The sequence below is a fragment of the Maylandia zebra genome, linkage group LG17 (genome assembly GCF_041146795.1).
Source record: "Maylandia zebra isolate NMK-2024a linkage group LG17, Mzebra_GT3a, whole genome shotgun sequence".
Lineage (NCBI taxonomy): Eukaryota > Metazoa > Chordata > Actinopteri > Cichliformes > Cichlidae > Maylandia > Maylandia zebra.
Window position 1 is genome coordinate 1923449 of NC_135183.1, and position 18572 is coordinate 1942020.

The window sequence follows — 18572 nt, forward strand, 5'->3', positions numbered from 1 at the left end:
TAACCCAATATATTTCACACCACTACTCACCTCTTACAGTTTTTTACACCACAGAGTATCACACCCAATTACGCCCGTCTATCTCTATGTGGCTCCAAATTTCCCTCTTTACTCTCTGTTATTTTAATTTTCCACACTCGTCAGGGGACAGGCACAAAGCAATCAACAATTTCAACCACTGAAACGAGGAATGCAACCTTTTCGACTAATATAGAACTTAACCTTTGATTTCAAAACGTGTCTTGCTCTAGTCCAGAATAAATGTAAACCCGTGATTGCACAGCGGTTTCAGTGTTATTCTGTTATTATTTGAGAGCCCTGAGTCCTCAGGTTATAAACCTGGATCACCAGACGCCGCTGGACCGTACCTTGTGTCCAAAGTACGGTGAGGGAACCAACCCCAGGACAAAGCTTTTTTAGGTGTCCTCACCTCCAAGGTTGCTATCCTAGTTACATCCGGGTCGCGTCCGAACTACCAGTTGAGGGAACCACTCCTAGGACAAAATCCACAAGGCCCACTAGGCGTCAACCTTAGATCCTAAAATGTGTCTCCGCTCTAGTGCCCTCCAATTCACACATCAACCGTCACTGTCACCATGTTCATATTTCACACACAGAAACACACACAGAAACCTCTGAGCTCACCTTTGAAATGCAAGCGCACCACAAGCCAGACTCTATTTCATATGTTGAACTTTGGCCGCGTCTTAGAAATTTTCCCCGTTTCTTGCAACAGAAGCCAGTCATACACAAAATTAAATGTGGAAGGTAACGTGGGCTGCAACTCTAGTCTCAACGTAGAATGTTTTTAGTTTCTTGCTAGAGCCAGTTCCTATGACACTGGAATTCAGCCTCAACTTATGATGTTAGTATCTCGCACCGAAAACCAGACACCGACAATTTAATGCGAAAATACGTGTAACTCAGCGAACACATTAATTTGGAAAGCCCAATATGCACATTTGGTATTTACAACAGGCTGTGCTTAGCTTTTTATATTTGGACCGGTCCTCTGCTCGCCTCGCCTCACGATCTCACCACAGGCCAATCTGCCTTCCTCAGCACACCAAAGATCCGGGTCACCAGGCACCAAATTGTTTAATTCTCCCAATTCTTTCGCTCTTTGGGCTGAAGGAAGGACACTACTCGGCATATAAATGCTCAATCAACAATCTTTTATTCCATACAATTCAACACTTCATGAGCATAAACCATCCGGATGGGGAGACATGCATGAAGAAAACCTAAACATTCACATTCTTTCTAACTCCCAGCGAGCCTGACTTATGGCCTTGGCGCCCTATTTTGTCTGCCTTCAACAACGGTGGGGGTGATGTGCTCTCTGTCTCCTCTACTATCAGAAGAAGCAAAGTCCTGACTCTCTGAAAACAGCAGTATAATGCATCATAAACAATATCATTCACTCACACTGAATCAGCAGTCTAATGTAATACAAATCAGTTTAATAACTGTAATAGTTATCACCTTCTAATTCAGGAGAATACTGCAAACTAAAACTACATAATAATTTCACAATCTTTAATTAGGGGTATAAAATAGCATAAGAGAATATTATAATCCCACAGTGTCCATGTGAAAAATTCTACAAGCTCTAGAAAAGTGCCAACTGAGGTGGCAACAGTGCAGGCACTTTTTTTTTTTTACTTAAGTAGAAGTTTAGCTGCTAGTGTCAGAAATACTCAAGTAAAAGTTTGATCATGTATGGGCTCAGAAATGTAAAGAAAAAAGTAAGAAAGTCAAAGTGGTAACCTAACAGCACCTTACGCTGTAATAAAATAATATTAGCAGATCAGACTACAAACTTAGTCTGGTGGTAAAAAGAAGGGCCTCGCAGGCACATTTGGCAACCAGGGTTAGAGGTCAGACACCTGGAGCCTGCGGGTTGGGGGTAGCAACACGGTTTGGTAAAAGAGTCATCATCCATGTTTTGCATGGTGTTGCGGCTGATAAAGAGCCATAACCTACACCCCTTGTTTAGAGGTGATTGCCAGTTTGTTGGGTTTTTTAGAGACACAGAGAGTGAGAGAGATCATGTTCTACATTACTTTAAAAAAGGGGATTTTCAGAGCTGTTGATATATGAAGCAGTGTTTGTAGAAACACAGAACAACTCTGTTTATGGCATTGAGTGTTAAATTGTGACAGTTTCAATAAAGCCTGCAAATTCATGCATTTAAACTGGAGAGCAAAGAAAAGTTAGACGCTAGTTGCACTATTGAAAATCAGTTTCATAAAAACCACATAAACAGACAAGACGACGAATGTGTTTGTGAAACGAATGGTCACGTGTGAGAACTATGAGACAAACTGTTTCAGCCATCGAAACAGTTTGTGTCGTTAATCCTGAATGATTCTTGGTCACTGCATTTGCATGATCAGAGAATGGTCGTTTTACTCCACACACATTTGGAAAATCGCAGTTTGACAATAAAAATCACAGAATAATTAGTATTTGAGATGGCTGCAGCAACATCATTAAGGAAAAATATCTTTCCATGTCACTTTGCTTTCATTTTAAAATAGAATTTTTTTAATGTAAAACATAAAAACAGCAAAACTTAAGACATTAAAGATGGACTGATGAAATTTGTGAATATTTAAATCATTGGTGTTTCCATCTGAGAGTCTACAGGGCATATGCTGTTAGATTTGTATTGTTGATTCTCATTTATGCTTAGAGTTTTATAATCAATGTCATGTTGGTAGAGCTTTGATCCTTAGTAGTCTGTGGAGACTCCCAGAGCACTCTGGCATGCACACACAACTGCAGGTCAGGAGAGAGTTTACTGCTCTTACTGATTTATGGTATAGAAGGACACCTACTCTGTATCTGGTTAAGTATAAGAGCCTTTTGTTTAGATGGACCGCTAGACTCCTGATGGACCAGCTTTGGGGAGTCTTCATGGGGTCACATCTTGACCCCCCCCCCCACACACACACACTTACACGACACACACAGACAAGGTATTCTTTGTCCACATGTATACCTATATGAAACGTCATATGTTAATGAACCTATGCATATTCATGTAACCACAATAAAAGGAGTGTTACAGGGAACCTGGCTGAGAGTCTGACGGAGGTCAAGTGGGTGGAACGACACTTGGCTCCAGGCAGGCCTCCCTCATGCATGAGTAACACAAAGAACTTTGCCTACTCGTGTCTTGCTTTTGCTGTGTAGTTAAATTGTCTTGAACGTTCCAGCGAATAGGTTTAAGCTACAAACCTATCATATGCCAAGGCTGTGTTTTAGAAATACAAGATGGTAACATGAGACATGTTAACTTCAATAGCACTAACATCAAGTTTAAGGTGTGAGAAGTATATGCATCACAGAAGCTAAAAAGGAGTTGCTTCTCCCTTGATTTGATCAAATAAGTGACAACTGATTTGCGTAAGTTTGATGCATAATACAAAAAAAAGGTCCATGAAATAGTTCACATCACATAAGCAAGACTTGTTCAGAATCTCAAATGTTAAAGTACATTTACTGATTGTACTTGAGTACATGAGCTAGTGTAGATGCTCTAAAAGTACACTGACTGAAAAAGAAGCTCTGCTGTAACTTCACATATTGGGAAGTTTTCTGTCTTTTGTTTGATAAAAACTGCTTTCCATACTGATATTAAGTAATGCACACAGACATCGTATGATAAACAAAATAGGTGAGCTTCACAGTTAAGGTACGGTCCCCCACACAGTCCATACACGCTTTGTCGTATATGTAAGAGCACTGGAAAAAGGTGTAATAATAATAAATAAAAGCATAAATGTTAATTGAGTCATTTTCTTTTTTTCTAAATTCAAAAATTACTTTCTGTCCACCATGTGTGTGACTAACAGTCTCACTATCAGGTGACTGTTGTAATTTGGTGCTGTATAGATAAAAGTGAACTGAAATTTCTGCTGTACAGCTTACTAGGGGTCCTGTGATGGGCCATGTGCAGTCACACAATAGAACAACTTAAAGTTCATTATAACCCTCACTGGAGAAAAGGGCAGTTTGGAATTGTAATTGACATTACAACTGTTGCACATTACTGTAAAATCAGTGCAGTGAGAGTGACTGTGAGCACGCACACACACACGCGCGCGCGCACACACACGCACATGCACACACAGAGAGCGAGACATCAATAATACAAAGGATTGCTGCAGCTTTTGGATTTTCACTCTTTGTTGGATTTACAGTTTTTTCTGATGGCTTGAGCACATTTTTTGTAACTATTGGCTATTTTTGCAAAACTCTACACACAAATAAGTAAACTCTTCACCCAATCAGCAAAACATAGTTTCCTTGTAAAAGCGAACAACCCTTGCTTATCTCTCCACACCTTTGTAAAAATGGTATTTTTGTATCCAACAGTTAACACAAGCCATCATATTACAGTTTTTTACAGACGCTAGGACACATTTCTCAATACTTCCAGTTTTTTTCTGATTGCTTACAGTTTTTCTCAAATGCTAAAACACAAAAGCCAATCCTGTAACCCAAATGACCAGTAGTCTAAACACATTTACTAAATGTAGCCACCATATTCCAGTACCATAAACACATGTCACATGAAGACACAATTCACAAAACACAACCCTCTGTACTCATAAATCTAAACACATTTTTCCTTGCTAAAACACATGTTGCAAAACAACTCTGCTCATATTCTCAAATGAAAGCCCATGTGATGCAAAATGCTTGCCACAGTCACCAATCTTTGAACACAGGGAACACACCTGGCGTCAGTCACTGCACACAATGACTCAAAATTGAAGACACTTGTTGCTAACGCTGTACCCACATGTAAAAGCAAGTTCAGAGTGCACAGTATGCTGAAGATTCCAAACAAACACAATGGATGAAGGCAGAGTCAGGGGAAGAGGAATTTGATGCAGAGGAGGGAGAAGAGCTGGCCCTGGAAGAAGAGGAGCAGGCCAACGAGGAAGAGGAGTTCAAATGAGAGGAGGAAGAGGAGCGACCAACGAGGAAGAGGAGAAGGCCAACATGGGAGAGGAGAAGGTCCAGGAGGGAGAGCAAGACAACCTCGCACCATCATTACGGACGAGATGCGAGCAACAGCTCAGCGACATGATGCCGCACAGTGATTGTGGTGTGTGTGTGGTGTGAATAACGTAAATACACTTCACACCCTGTTCATGTTTTCAAGATTACTGTTGTGTGCAATAGATTCTGTTTTTGCATTGAGTTGTGTTACAGTAGTGTACGTACATGCAGGATTTTCCATAGATTTATACTACTCATATGAAACTCACAAATCTAAATGCCTAATCCTCTGCAGAGATCTACGACGATCCGTTACTGTATAGTTTCTAAAATATGCATTGGCAGTTATGAAACAAAGAACCTTCTCACAAATTGAGCATTGTGTTTTCAATTGTTTTGCTGTAGTGTGTAATGCTGTGTATAGTGTTTACAGTTTTGACAGCTTCGAGCTGCTCTCTTGGTGTGGGAGTTTGAGTTTTGCAGTGGGAAGGTGTGGTTGTGTTTATGTAGCTTTAGAGAAGGGTGTTGTGTTTGGACATTGGGGGACCTGGTGGTAACGTTTGTGACATGTGTTTTAGCATTTGGAAAAACTGTAAGCACATTTTTTGTAACTATTGGCTAATTTTGCAAAACTCTTCACACAAATAAGAAAACCTGTCACCCAATCATCAAAACATTGTAGTTCTCTTGCAAAAGCAAACACAGCTGGATTAACTCTTCACACCTTCGTAAAAATGGTGTTTCCGTATCAAACAGTACACACAAGCCATCATCTACTAAGCACACAATGCGCCAACTGCACACTGATGGTATGAATACAAAACACATCTGGCTTTTGCTTTCTCTGTGCACAAGGTAGGCTATGTCAGTGTGAGCTCATACTTCTGTCATAGATCCATAAGCATAGAGGGATCCAAACTTCAAGTACTGGTGTTTATTCAAACACATCAAAACAAACACAAGTGTTTATTTCCAAGTATAGGATTATTTGCAATCGCCATAATGACTATATGGGTTACTTGGTCTGCAGTGAACATGCTTCCTCTGCCCCAGCATCTGGTCATCTAGCAATTCTGTAAAGTAACAATTTCAGTATTTTTACATCAATGGTATTGGTGTGTTTCTCATTGGCATATGGCAGTGCTACAGATCTTAGTGCGAAGTGACTGTACTCACTGATTCTCATTTCAAGATGTCCTTATGGTGCTTGCTACAGTGTAGCGGCTCGAGTTAGGCTGGACCCGTTGGCCAGCTACCCTCAGGGTCATTCCACGGTTGATTACATGGTCCACTATTGTAGCTCTGATGTCATCAGCAATTCTATTTCTTACTCTTCCTACCCTTCCTCTCCGCCCTCCTCATCTTCCTCTCCCCCCTCCTCGTCTTCCTCTTGCTCCTCCTTGTCCTTGTCGTCCTCTTCATCCTACTTCTTCACCTCCACGTCCTCTTCCTCGGCCTCCTCTACTTCTCTCTCTTTCTGCTGCCTCCATTGTACTCCGCACACACAGCTTACCTGTATTATAGTGCTTAGGCTGATTGCAAAGTGAACTAATTATCTAAAAAAGTTTTCACATGTGAAAGTGTGCCAGACAGTTGGCAAATTAGTGTTAATGATAGCCATACATGTGTATACTTTTGCTAGGAGTGTGTTGGAAATTTGGTAATTGAGTGTTGTGCAGTGAATTGTGCCTACAGTTTTGCAAAGTGTGTGTTACAAAATTGCAAACTGAGTGCAAAGCAGTTTTTGTGCTTTTAGTTTTGCAAACTCAGTGAGTGGTTTTGCTATAAGTCTGAATAGTTTTAGAGATTGTGCTACAGGAATCACAGTTAGGGTTTAAGCATTCACAAAAAACTGTAGGTCACTTTTGCAAAACTCCTCACACAGTGAGCACAACAGAAGTCTATGTGGGCTAAACTGAGGACCAGTTATCATTGTTTTGGCACAAAATGCATTCAATGACTACATCTCTCAAATTTCATGAATTATCTTCTCACTCAGACACAACAACTGCCAAAAATCTTTGTACGTACAGGACATTTTGCATGTGCTGTTTTCAAAAATGTTAAACTTATGGCCAAAACAATAACACAATGCAAAACTTGAAAAGAGCAAAATCCAACAGCAATATTTTATTGAAACATATTTTAAATCTAAAAATGCAGTTTAACCAGCCACAGCTGATTCTCATTGTAGATGAACATCTGCACAGGTGTTACTCCTTCAATTTTTCAACTCCTTCAATTCTGGCAGCCAGAAGATTCTTTCCTAGGTGTGTTGCCCTAGATGACATAAGATGTGATGTGGATGAGAACCTGTGGCCAAATGGAGAAGACCGAGTAGAATAGCATTACTATTGTATGTGTATCAGTGGATGGTGTGTATACAAATTCTTGTATTTTGGGATTACTTAGTGCAAAAACATAAAAATACATAAACAAATATTAACGAATTCTGCATGATGTCTGATTCATTCCAGTAACATATATTGAAATTATAAACAGAGATGTGTCCTTGTTTTACACAAGAAAACACTGTGTAATGCTACATGTTGTTAGTGTTTTTAGGTCATTGTTTTGTGGGTGACAAAGTGTGTTTGTCGGCTGTCAACCTTTGCTAGTGTTCTGGAAGAATGAGTTTATTTGAGACCTGAATGAAGTGTTTTGGTAGTTGTAGTGCATTTTGAATGTGAAATGAACTGCTTTGCCAAGCTGACGGTCAGTTAGGAGGATTGTGTGAAGAGTTTTGCAAAAGTGACCTAAGTATTGAGACATGTGTCCTAGCTTACCTGTATTATAGTGCTTAGGCTGATTGCAAAGTGAACTAATTATCTAAAAAAGTTTTCACATGTGACAGTGTGCCAGACAGTTGGCAAATGAGTGTAAATAATGGCCGTAAATGTGTATAGTTTTGCTAGGAGTGCGTTGATCATTTGGAAATTGAGTGTAAAGCAGTGAGTTGTGTTTACAGTTCTGCAAAGAGAGTGCTGTGCAGTGGATTGTAGCTACAGGTTTGCAAAGTGTGCGCTACAAAATGGCAAACTGAGTGCAAAGCAGTGTTTCTGCTTTTAGTTTTGCAAACTCAGTGAGTGGTTTTGCTATAAGTATTAATAGTTTTAGAAATTGTGCTGTAAGAATCACAGTTAGGGTTTAAGCATTCAGAAAAAACTGTAACATACAGTTGAAAGGCCTGCATTTGTGTGCATTGGTGCATGCTGAGGTTTTCTTTTGTTCAGCATGGTTATACCATTGTGAATTTTGCTATATAAATATGCTTCAGAGTCTTTCATATGTTTGACATCCAACTAAAAAATTTGAAAATATATAAATGTTTTAAATCAGTAACATTGCATATCTGGAGGAAATGTTTTTGTTTTTTAACAACAAATGAGTCACGTTTTAAACACACTTTAAATAACCAGCACTGGCAGTCAGACATTGATGAAGCGCTGCCTGTAACAGACGTGGTTTCCGTGTGAAAGGACCGCGGATGTGTTGGTGCAGAGACACACGCTGTATTGTTGCTATTCTCTTTTGCATAATCAACGCCTAACTGCCAGAAATGCTCTCATTTCACAAGTTGGCATACGTTTTGCCAGAAAGACGGTAAGACTACACAGTTAAAAACTGTAAAAATGCTGAATTAAGAAGAAAAAAAAAAGATTTACACTGTTTCACCAAGTTAAAAACAAATCCAGCAAAGCTGCTTCTAACACACACTTTTATATTTCAGATCGGTGTCTAAAAAAGCACCATTAAATTAATTTGATGTTGTCTGCAGGTTACTGAGAAGTTGTTCTGAACCTGTCTCCTGGAATACGATATAATAGTGCGGGTTTTAATAGAAAATGTTTTATCTCGGTTGTCTAACAAGATCCTTACTCTGGTTGGCATTGCCTTGAGCCGACTGCTGTAGTGATTTGGCGCATTATAACTAAAATTGAAGCACACAACGGCAACATTTATTTATATACAAAAAGAAAAATGCTTTTTTACATAAAAGAATTCTTACTTCACAATTCATCACCATACTGAAACCGATTTTGTGGATACATAGTGTAAGTCCTCATTTTTAACCCATAGTGATTTGGGTAATTTCTCAGGGACTTGGAAGGGTGGCCATGCGCAGTCTACCTCATCGATGTTGGGGGAGTCGTCAAAATACAAAAAATCTTCCTCATCGTCGGTGTCCATAGTCCAGAGTTGTGGTGATGAGGAGGGTGCGCTCCACTTTGACAATATGGTGCATCTTCAGTCCAATCTTCAAATGTAGGGTTCGTGGACAGACCTTCAGAGACTGAAGTTTGGCCAGCATCCCTTTCACAGTCTTTCTGTTGTGGTGCTGCTTGTACCCAGTTCTGCCAATTTGATGGCTGTTTGAGCAGAAGGGCTACGAGATGTCATCGTTTGCTGGCCCATTCTCACGTGCTCCTACAAATCAGGCTTTTGTTTTAGAAAAGAAAACAGATTGAATATCCTATGATATACATTTAAAAATTACAATAATAGTCTTGCTTTACTTACCATTTATGAAGTCCATGTTAAAAAAAGAACGATGTTGGCCTCGCTGACCGACCGACCAAAATGCTGTAATCGCGAGGGCAGTTATTGTTGTGATATTTTGATACCATGGTAGCATTTACAGGATATTGCTTTATAGTGATATTATACAGGAAAACTGTTACTCAATAAGGCCCATTTACTAGTTGTTTTTCTCTTTCTCTGTGACCCAAGAATTAATGTGTAAGAATCACAGGCTGGTACCAAGGTCGAAAATACCACAGCGATCACTTCCTTACTCCCATCCTCCCTTCTTTATCTCTTAGAAAAAGGCTTGTTAAAGGCCAGGTGGTTTGTTTCAGAATTCACTAATGAAAGAACTCTGTATTCTATGTCTAGGAGTGTATTTCGCTGGGATAATCATAAATTGTAGCTGAACTGATAAACTATACAAAGGATACTTCTTTGCTCAGAGGGCAGGAAGACGTTTCCTTATTTGGTCTGTATCGGTTTGAACTGAGAATCTGCTGACACACGAACCTTTTTCCTCTATATAAACTGTTGTATACTGAATAAACCTTTGAGTTGATTTTGGGAAAGCAACCTGAACAGTCTCTGTGTCACTTTGTTCTCCTAACTACTCCCGACGTCGTAACTAACCTGCTGAACGGCATACCTGTGTCATGGTTCAGCTGTGTGGCAGGCAGGAGAGGACCCAAACGCAAACTCACGGAGACAAAAACGTAAACTCAAAACACAGCTTTAATGCTGGCATAAAGTGAAACACAAAAAACAGTACTAAACTTAAACTGGGGAGACTAAAGTACAAGGAGCCACAGGGGAAAAATCACACAGCTATGAGGGAGAACGCGACACCGAACAGAGGGAGACGCAGACAGAAATACACAGAGGGTTAACGAGGAAAGTGGGAACACACGGGGAACACAGCTGACACAGATAACCATAACGAGACAGGGCGGGGTGAACATAACACTGACGGGAGACGGGCAGAGTCAAACAGGAAGTACAGAGGTTCAGACAGGAGGAGAGAGCACGGGGAGAACACAGTCATAACGGGCTGGGGAAACATGGAATAAAACATAAGGAGAGACGAGGGCTCACAGATACACAGAGGGGCACACAGGGGGTAAAAGCCACAAAGGGAAAACACTTAGGGAACAACACAACAGGGCAACTCAGGAAACATGGCCTAAATAGGGAACAAAATACAAACATACAAGAAAACTAAGAATACTGGGCCAACATGGCCCAGGACCATGACAACCTGAGTGTTACTTTGAATAATTTTGAATCTTATAGGGTAAAGACAAAAACTCTGCTTATAGGTGCCCACGCCTCGGAGGAAAACCCGATCCACGGATGACCCGGGACGGAGATTTCTTTCAGTTATGAAGTAGGAAAATGCCGTGTGTCTGATGGGGTGTTTTTATATAGGTGGGTATAAACGACCAGGTGCAAATTCATGCTTTCCAGCATACTTTATTGACTCACACGGTTGCTGTTCACAATGCTCACAGATTTGCAGCTCTCCCGCTGCCCGCTCAACATTATCACCACAACAACCCAACCACAGGACCCAGTACAATATTTAATTCGGCGGGGCGTGATTGCGGATGCCGTGCAGAGGAGGCGGACGCACCTGCACGGCACCGCAGGCCACACCCTGCCACAGTGGGCTTGGTTTCAGTTGCCCTCTGACATGCAGAGATAAAGAGCAGGTTGTAAAGAAAAGGTGGAAACTACAGAGGTGCAGTTGGGGAGTGTACCTTTCTTTGTGAACGTTAGGGTGTGTGTCCTCAGATGCTCTTGATAAGGAAACAGCATGTATTCTTTTTATGACTTGTTTTGATGACTGTTGTGGACCCACCTGTAACCCATGTGTCTAATCATTGAGTCTTATTGTTGCAGTATGTTTGTGTGACTAGTAGATAAGGGCTTTGGAGTTGACGTCACGCCGCAATGCATTGTGGGAGCGCGGCACCATTTTCGGGGTCTACGAATCAAAACAAACACACTGTGTTGGATCGACGATTACAAGATGCTTAAAAGCAGCTCAAAAGAGAATGGACTGTATAGAGACCGATTGCGTCCAGAGGCGAAGCGGCGGTACTTGCAGAAAATAGCCTGCATTGGAAATGTGGACCCGTATGAAATACGGCCGTGGAGTAAAAACCCTGAAGACCAACCGCTATTGACGTAGCCTGACATATTCTCGTACCTTATCTGTGGAGTCAGCGCGTACAAGTCGTCATTCAAACAAAGGTAAGTCAGCTCGAGTACTGCGAGTGAAATGCGTTTGATTTCCATCCGAACATTCACATTAGTGCAGCATAAATTCATTCATACATTTTATTTTAATTTTATACATTGATTAATGACCTGCAGAATCTCCTTATCATATTAAGTGGTTCATAATTGTCACTTTATGCTTTCTCCATCTCTACAGTGATGGCATCCTTGCATTACATACTTTAGGTTCATTTTCTGCAGGCAGGTTTCTGACAGAGAACAGGCAGGTTTACACTATAACCTGCAGCGATGGACACATAAAGAAATGAAAAATGACATGTATGTGCTAACTTTCTAAACACTTTGTTACATTTATGATAAAGTAGATTAAACACATTTGTGTCGGCCTTGGCTCATAGTTCTTGTCTTTAAATGAACTTTGTCTGTGTGTGTTTCAGGTCCTGCACTCTAAGACTGAATGAACCAGCATTGCAGCCATGGGTCACTGTGAGCATCACAGGGAAGGTTGAAGCCGCCCGCTGCACCTGCAAGGCCGGAGTCGCAGAGACCTGCACCCACGTCACTGCTCTTCTGTTTAAAGTAGAAGCAACAGTGTTGATCTGTGGCACAAGGACTGTTACAGATGAACCTGCATACTGGGTTTTGCTGGGTAATGTGACCAAGATACAGCCAGAGGTTGGCCATAAGATAGACTTCTCCTCTTCAGCTGCCCAAAAAAAAGGCTCTTGATCAAAACATTCACAGACCATCTGTAGTGACAGGTAAAAGGAGCCGTCCTCAAAAAAGAAAAACCCCACCTGCTGCTGTGGAGGAGTCGTCACTGCTATAATGCCATCATGTTTTATCTAGGGGTCTAGATTTATGCCTGTAGTGCACTGCCGTGTAAATAATTTGCATTTACTGAATATGTACTGACTGAGTCCCGCTGTTCAAAAGTTGAATAAAGAAACAAAGTAATTTTTGCCTCTTTTTTTAAAATTAAAACCACTTCATAGAACATCACATCAGTTACAATGATGATGTCATTTATAGTTTACAAATGACAAAATGTTTACACAAAATCATGACAGTGATATCACCCACTACTAACATTACTTTATTTACTGTGTCTTTTGAAAAAATACAGCTATTTATACAGCAAAAGACTAAAGAATATTTAACAGGAGCAGGTTTCATTTTCCCTGGTTTTATTATCACACTGTTCACCAAACGCAGCAAACCTTCACCATCTTATCCAGAAGGGTCACCTCTTCACCCTCACATGGAAGAAGTAATCTGATTGGCATGGTGGTATGTTTGCAGCAGGTCCCTCGTGTAGCGCTGGAACTCAGTCACGATGTTTCATCCATTTCATGGGCTGGTTTGCTGCAATAATGCCAAATAATTAGCAACTCTATAGATAGAAGGTAGTTCTGCAAAATCACTCAGTAGGATGTTTGTTCTAATTTGCTATGAGCTCAGAGCGCATAGAAAATAAAACTAATAGGTAGGGCTGGGTATCGTCACTGATTTCTAGAATCGATTCAATTCCGATTCACAAGGTCCCAAATCGATTCGATCCACGATTCGATTTAATTCGATTCGATTCGATTTAAATCTGGGAAATTTTGACAGTCAGAAGTATAATTCAGATCAGGACATTTACATATTTTTGTATCTATAAAAAGGAAGCTGACACTCGCAAGACTTTATCCAAGGTGTGAGCATCACAGCAGATGCCTTTGTGTCAAAGTAGCTGAAGATAAAACACAGAAAAACATGAAGGTGATTTTCCTGGCCTGGATTTTATAAAAATATTCTGCAGTACATCAAAAACGAAAGAAAACCATTAACTAATGAACATTACCTCTGACATTACAGCGGTTTTATTAGACACACGGCTAAGCATTTTGCATTTTGAATAATATTAAAAAGTTTAAATTTGTTCAGTATTGAACAGCAGAAATGAGGTTTTCTTTTCGGAAGAATGTAAAAGGAGAAAAAACAGCGGCCGACAGCGCTGTAAGCAACAGTAGACTTGTGCGTAACAAGCAAGCGAATAATGCAGAAAGCGAAACTGTTCGAGAGAGAGAGGGGGTGGGGGGGGGGGGAGGGAGAGAGAGAGAGCTGCGCATCGCAATGGAAGCAAAACAGTAAAAGAGTGAATTCATGACGATGTTTATGTGAAGCGTTTGGATCTTCTTTTGCTGCTGGTTCGGTCAATATTGTTTGGAGAGAGATCAAACTAACAGCTTTAGAATCAGCGCATAAAGGGCGTGAACACAAAGCGCGGACCCGGATCAGCGAGCTGTCGGCTTTCAGCCCCGACTGTGAGAAAGGCGACATCTAACTGATTCTGATCCGCGGGTCGCGCTGTGTGTTTAAGTCTATGTGCAGAATCCCTGTACCTGCTCTCATTTACTGTTTGGTGGTTCTTGAAATTTTGTGAGATGTCACCAGAGATTCTGGCATTTCGGACAAAATAAATTTATATTAAAAAATCGATTCAGGATTTTAATGAATCGATTTTACGTTATCCAAGCCAGAATCGATTTTAATCGATGAATCGATTATAAAAACCCACCCCTACTAATAGGCTATAAAGAGTGATATGAACATATTTAGAACTTACCGGAATGAAAATGTCCAGAGCACCAACAGATATTTGGAGATGGAAGAGAGCTGGATATCAGCTCGTCTCACAGCTGCTATCCAGGCTGGACGCCTTCGTTTGGTAACATCGATACACGAGCTGCCTCGTGTTGCTTCCAGGTTGGGGAAGAATGAAAAGACAAACCCTTTTTGAGCTTATTCTCTTGCCGGTCGTGCGATCGAACATTGCAGCCGACCACACAGCAAGAACGAACCATGGCTATGCTTTCGCTCCTTTTTCACTTAGACCCCCAAAATGGCGGATCGGGCCAAAATTCTTTCCACGCCCACCCCCGTGACATCACGCTCCAAAGCCCTATAAGGGCAAGAAAAGGTACAGGTATATTACTACTCATAATAATAATAATAATTGATTGGATTTATATAGCGCTTTTCTAGGCACCCAAAGCGCTTTACAATGCCACTATTCATTCACTCTCACATTCACACACTGGTGGAGGCAAGCTACAGTCATCTGCTGGTGTTGCTCCACTGTCAACACAGCCATAAACCAGGAAGTTTTAGAGCACTTCATGCTTCCTGCTGCTGATCAACTTTATGGAGATGCAAATTTCATTTTCCAACAAGACTTGGCACCTGCACACAGTGCCAAAGCTTCCAGTATCTGGTTTAAGGACCATGGTGTCCCTGTTCTTAATTGGCCAGCAAACTCGCCTGACCTTAACCCCACAGAAAATCTATGGGGTATTGTGAAAAGGAAGATGCGATATGCCAAACAGTGCAGAAGAACTTAAGACCACTATCAGAGCAACCTGGGCTCTCATAGCACCTGAGCCAGTGCTTTAAGTGGGCCGGTACGCGCCGGTACTCAGTACCGCCACTTCTAAATATAGCTCTTGAGAGTACCGCCACCTCTCCATGCGCCCAGAACGTGCTTTTAGCGTACCGGTACTCTCATTTGCACATCTGTTATAATCGTTTGGCTGCGCTGCCGCTTTACAGAGCGCCCTTCACAAGAACGCTTCCTAATTCGTCCCACCGAGAGCAGAGACTACATTACCCATACACCAATGTGTTTTACAAGTGAAAAGCGCATGCGTCGCTTTTGCCGTTGTCATGTCAACAACTCAACGTGGTCCGGAGAGGGTGTGTAAAACGCGCAAACAGCTGCTCGGTTAAAATACAAAAACAATGAACACTTAATATGCTCTCCTGGCTCAGACTCTGAGTAGTAAAAGAACAAGGTCAGAATCAGAGGACTCGCTGGCTGACACCCCACCAAGCCAGAATGATATCGCTGCAGGTCAGACGCAAGCTAATGAAAGCTGCACTAGTGCCGCAGCCGCGGACGACGGCACTTTTGGCGACGACGAGGACGAGAATGACACCATTTCTACCGACGACAACAGCCGCGTTAGCGAGCATGAGTGGCCAGAATGTTGGTCCCAAGCACAAGTCCGGTATTTCTCCACAAATTACAAGTGGCTGATCAGCAGAAATCAAAAGTTGGGTTGTAGTGTGTGTAGTCAAGTTTGTGCTCGCGTGGACATGCAGCAAGGGCAGAGAGTGTCGCAGGAGTGGAGTGGGTGCTTAATCTCGTCTTTTGGAAGGGACAAGGCTGCACAACAAAACTCACTACGAAAGAAAATAAAAGAGCAGAGAGACTCAATTTATCACAAGAAAGCAGTTGAAATAAAAGAGAAGGCAACACAAAATACAATGCAAAAACACATTGAAGAAATGAGAAAGGCTGACTACGCTTCAACTTGCAATGTGTTTAGAACAGCTTATAAGATTGGCAAGCATGGGCGTCCCTTTACAGACATGCCAATAGATGTCCAGTTGCAAGTTTTAAATGGTGTCAAGATGGGCAGAGTTTTGCACTCTAATAACTCATGTGCAAATATACTGGATCACATTGCAGCTGAAATGAAAAAGAAGGTAGTCAATGACATAGTGATGAATGAAAGAAAATTGTGTGTGCTCATTGATGAATCCACTACAATAAGTGGAAAGTCTGTGCTTGTCGTGTGCCTGCGGTCAGCTATTTCCAGTGAAAATCCAGACACAATATTTTTTGAACTGATTGAGCTGCAGGGGACCACAGCAAAGGACATCACTGAAGCACTGTTAGGATGTCTTCATAATAATGGCTTTGACCCTCACTACCTACAGGAACATTTGTTGGCATTTGCTTGTGATGGAGCCTCAGTGATGCTTGGGAGGAAAGCAGGAGTTGCTGCGCAGCTTTGTTCCAAATTCCCTTACCTGTTTGTCTGGCATTGTTCCAATCAATTCAATTCAATTTTATTTATATAGCGCCAAATCACAACAAAAGTCGCCTCAAGGCGACTCAATCACAGACTGGAACTGGCAGTTTGTGATGTTTTGAAGGAGGTAGGAGGAATCAACCACTTTAAAATATTCTTAGATCAGCTTTACTCCCTCTACCATGCATCACCAAAAAACCAAAGGGAGTTAACTGAGAGTGCTCACAATGTTGGACAACGTCTCCTTGTGATAGGCCGTGTTTTATCAGTGCGTTGGGTTGCTTCAAGTGAGAGAACAGTGAAAGCAGTATGGGAGAACTACCAAGCTCTGCAGGTACACTTTACAAGTGCTGCTGCTGATAGCAGCAGGGACTCAAGAGAGAGAGCAAAATACAAAGGACTCAATGATGTTCTCACTACTGTTTCTTTTGTGGTCAATCTTGGCATCATGTATGACGCTCTCACAGAACTCAGTGACCTCTCAAGAATGCTCCAGAGACGGGACATGACTTTGGATCAAGCCGACAGGCAGCTGGACCGACAAATCCGGGTGTTTGAGTCAATGGTATCCACACCTGGTCCCTACACACAAACTGCCATTGAAGCTGAAAGGGAGAAAATCTTCAGAAATGTATGCCTGCATGAAAATCAGAGGGTTATAAAAATCAACCATGGCCAATTTTTCCATAGCCTGGCTGAAAATGTTAAGTGCAGGATGACTCCAACAACTTCCTTGCATGTCAGTAAAACCTCATCTGAAAAGACAGATAGTCACCTCCTCTCAGACATCAAGGTCCTCCAGTCTGACTCCTGGCCTGCATCTCTAGATATTCAATATGGGGATGCAGCGGTCAGACGTTTATGTCAGAGATTCAGAGTTGGGGAGAGGGAAAGTGTCCTAGGATTTAGGGAGTATAAAGACCTTAAAGCTTCCAAGACACCAGCAGCCCTGAAGCCGCTTCTTACAGCTGTCCACACCATTGCAGTATCAACAAGTGAATGCGAGCGAGCTTTCAGCTCAATGAATGATACTTTGACAGATAAAAGAAACTCTCTCGACATCAAAAGGCTTTCAAATATGATTTTCCTGAAATGCAACGGACCACCCTTGGATCAGTTTAACGCACAAACATATGTGCAGACATGGCTGGCACTAGGGAGGAGAAGTGCAGCATCCACAAACTGCGAAGCCCAAAGTGAAAGGAAAGTGGAGCCCAAAACGTGCTGGAGCCTTTTCTAGGTAAAATGATTTGTACAGTATTTCTCATTTTTCATTTGGTGTACTGTGATTGTATTTTGCTGAATCTGCTTTTGTATATTTTTCAGGGGTAAAGAAATGAACCATCTTCAAGACTCAAGATTATGTTCTACTGTTCTATGGTTATTATGTTTGGGTTGCTTCAAGTGAGAGAACAGTGAAAGTAGTATGGGAGAACTACCAAGCTCTGCAGGTACACTTTACAAGTGCTGCTGCTGATACCAGCAGGGACTCAAGAGAGAGAGCAAAATACAAATTAGTTTATAATTTATTTTATGTACATTTTGTTAAAAAAAATTTCAATACCTTTTTGCACATTTTATTTATGTTCAGTAGCTCTTTCTAGCTCAAGCAAATCCACAAACTAATAAAATGATTTATTATTTTGTATAAGGTTGTCTGTTGACTGTTGTATATAAAACCCATTCAATATAGTTGTTGTTACCTCAGGGGAGGCGGAAAAAAAATAGAGTACCGGCACCTCTTTTGGGCCACTTAAAGCACTGACCTGAGCAGTGCCGCAGACTGATCGGATCCATGCCACTCCACTCCGCATTGCTGCAGTAATTCAGGCAAAAGGAGCCCCAACTAAGTATTGAGTGCTGTACATGCTCATACTTTTTATGTTCATACTTTTCAGTTGGCCGAGATTTCTGAAAAACCTT

At 41.4% G+C, this 18572-nt stretch overlaps 1 long non-coding RNA gene across 1 annotated transcript; it reads right to left on the reverse strand.

The window, feature by feature from the left end:
• Positions 1 to 8549: 8549 nt before the first annotated feature.
• Positions 8550 to 10583, reverse strand: LOC112436217 (uncharacterized). The gene is made up of 3 exons (XR_003024981.2): positions 10193 to 10583; positions 9541 to 9603; positions 8550 to 9459 (listed from the first exon to the last, which is right to left on the reverse strand). It is a non-coding gene; the product is annotated as an uncharacterized LOC112436217 (long non-coding RNA).
• Positions 10584 to 18572: the final 7989 nt, after the last annotated feature.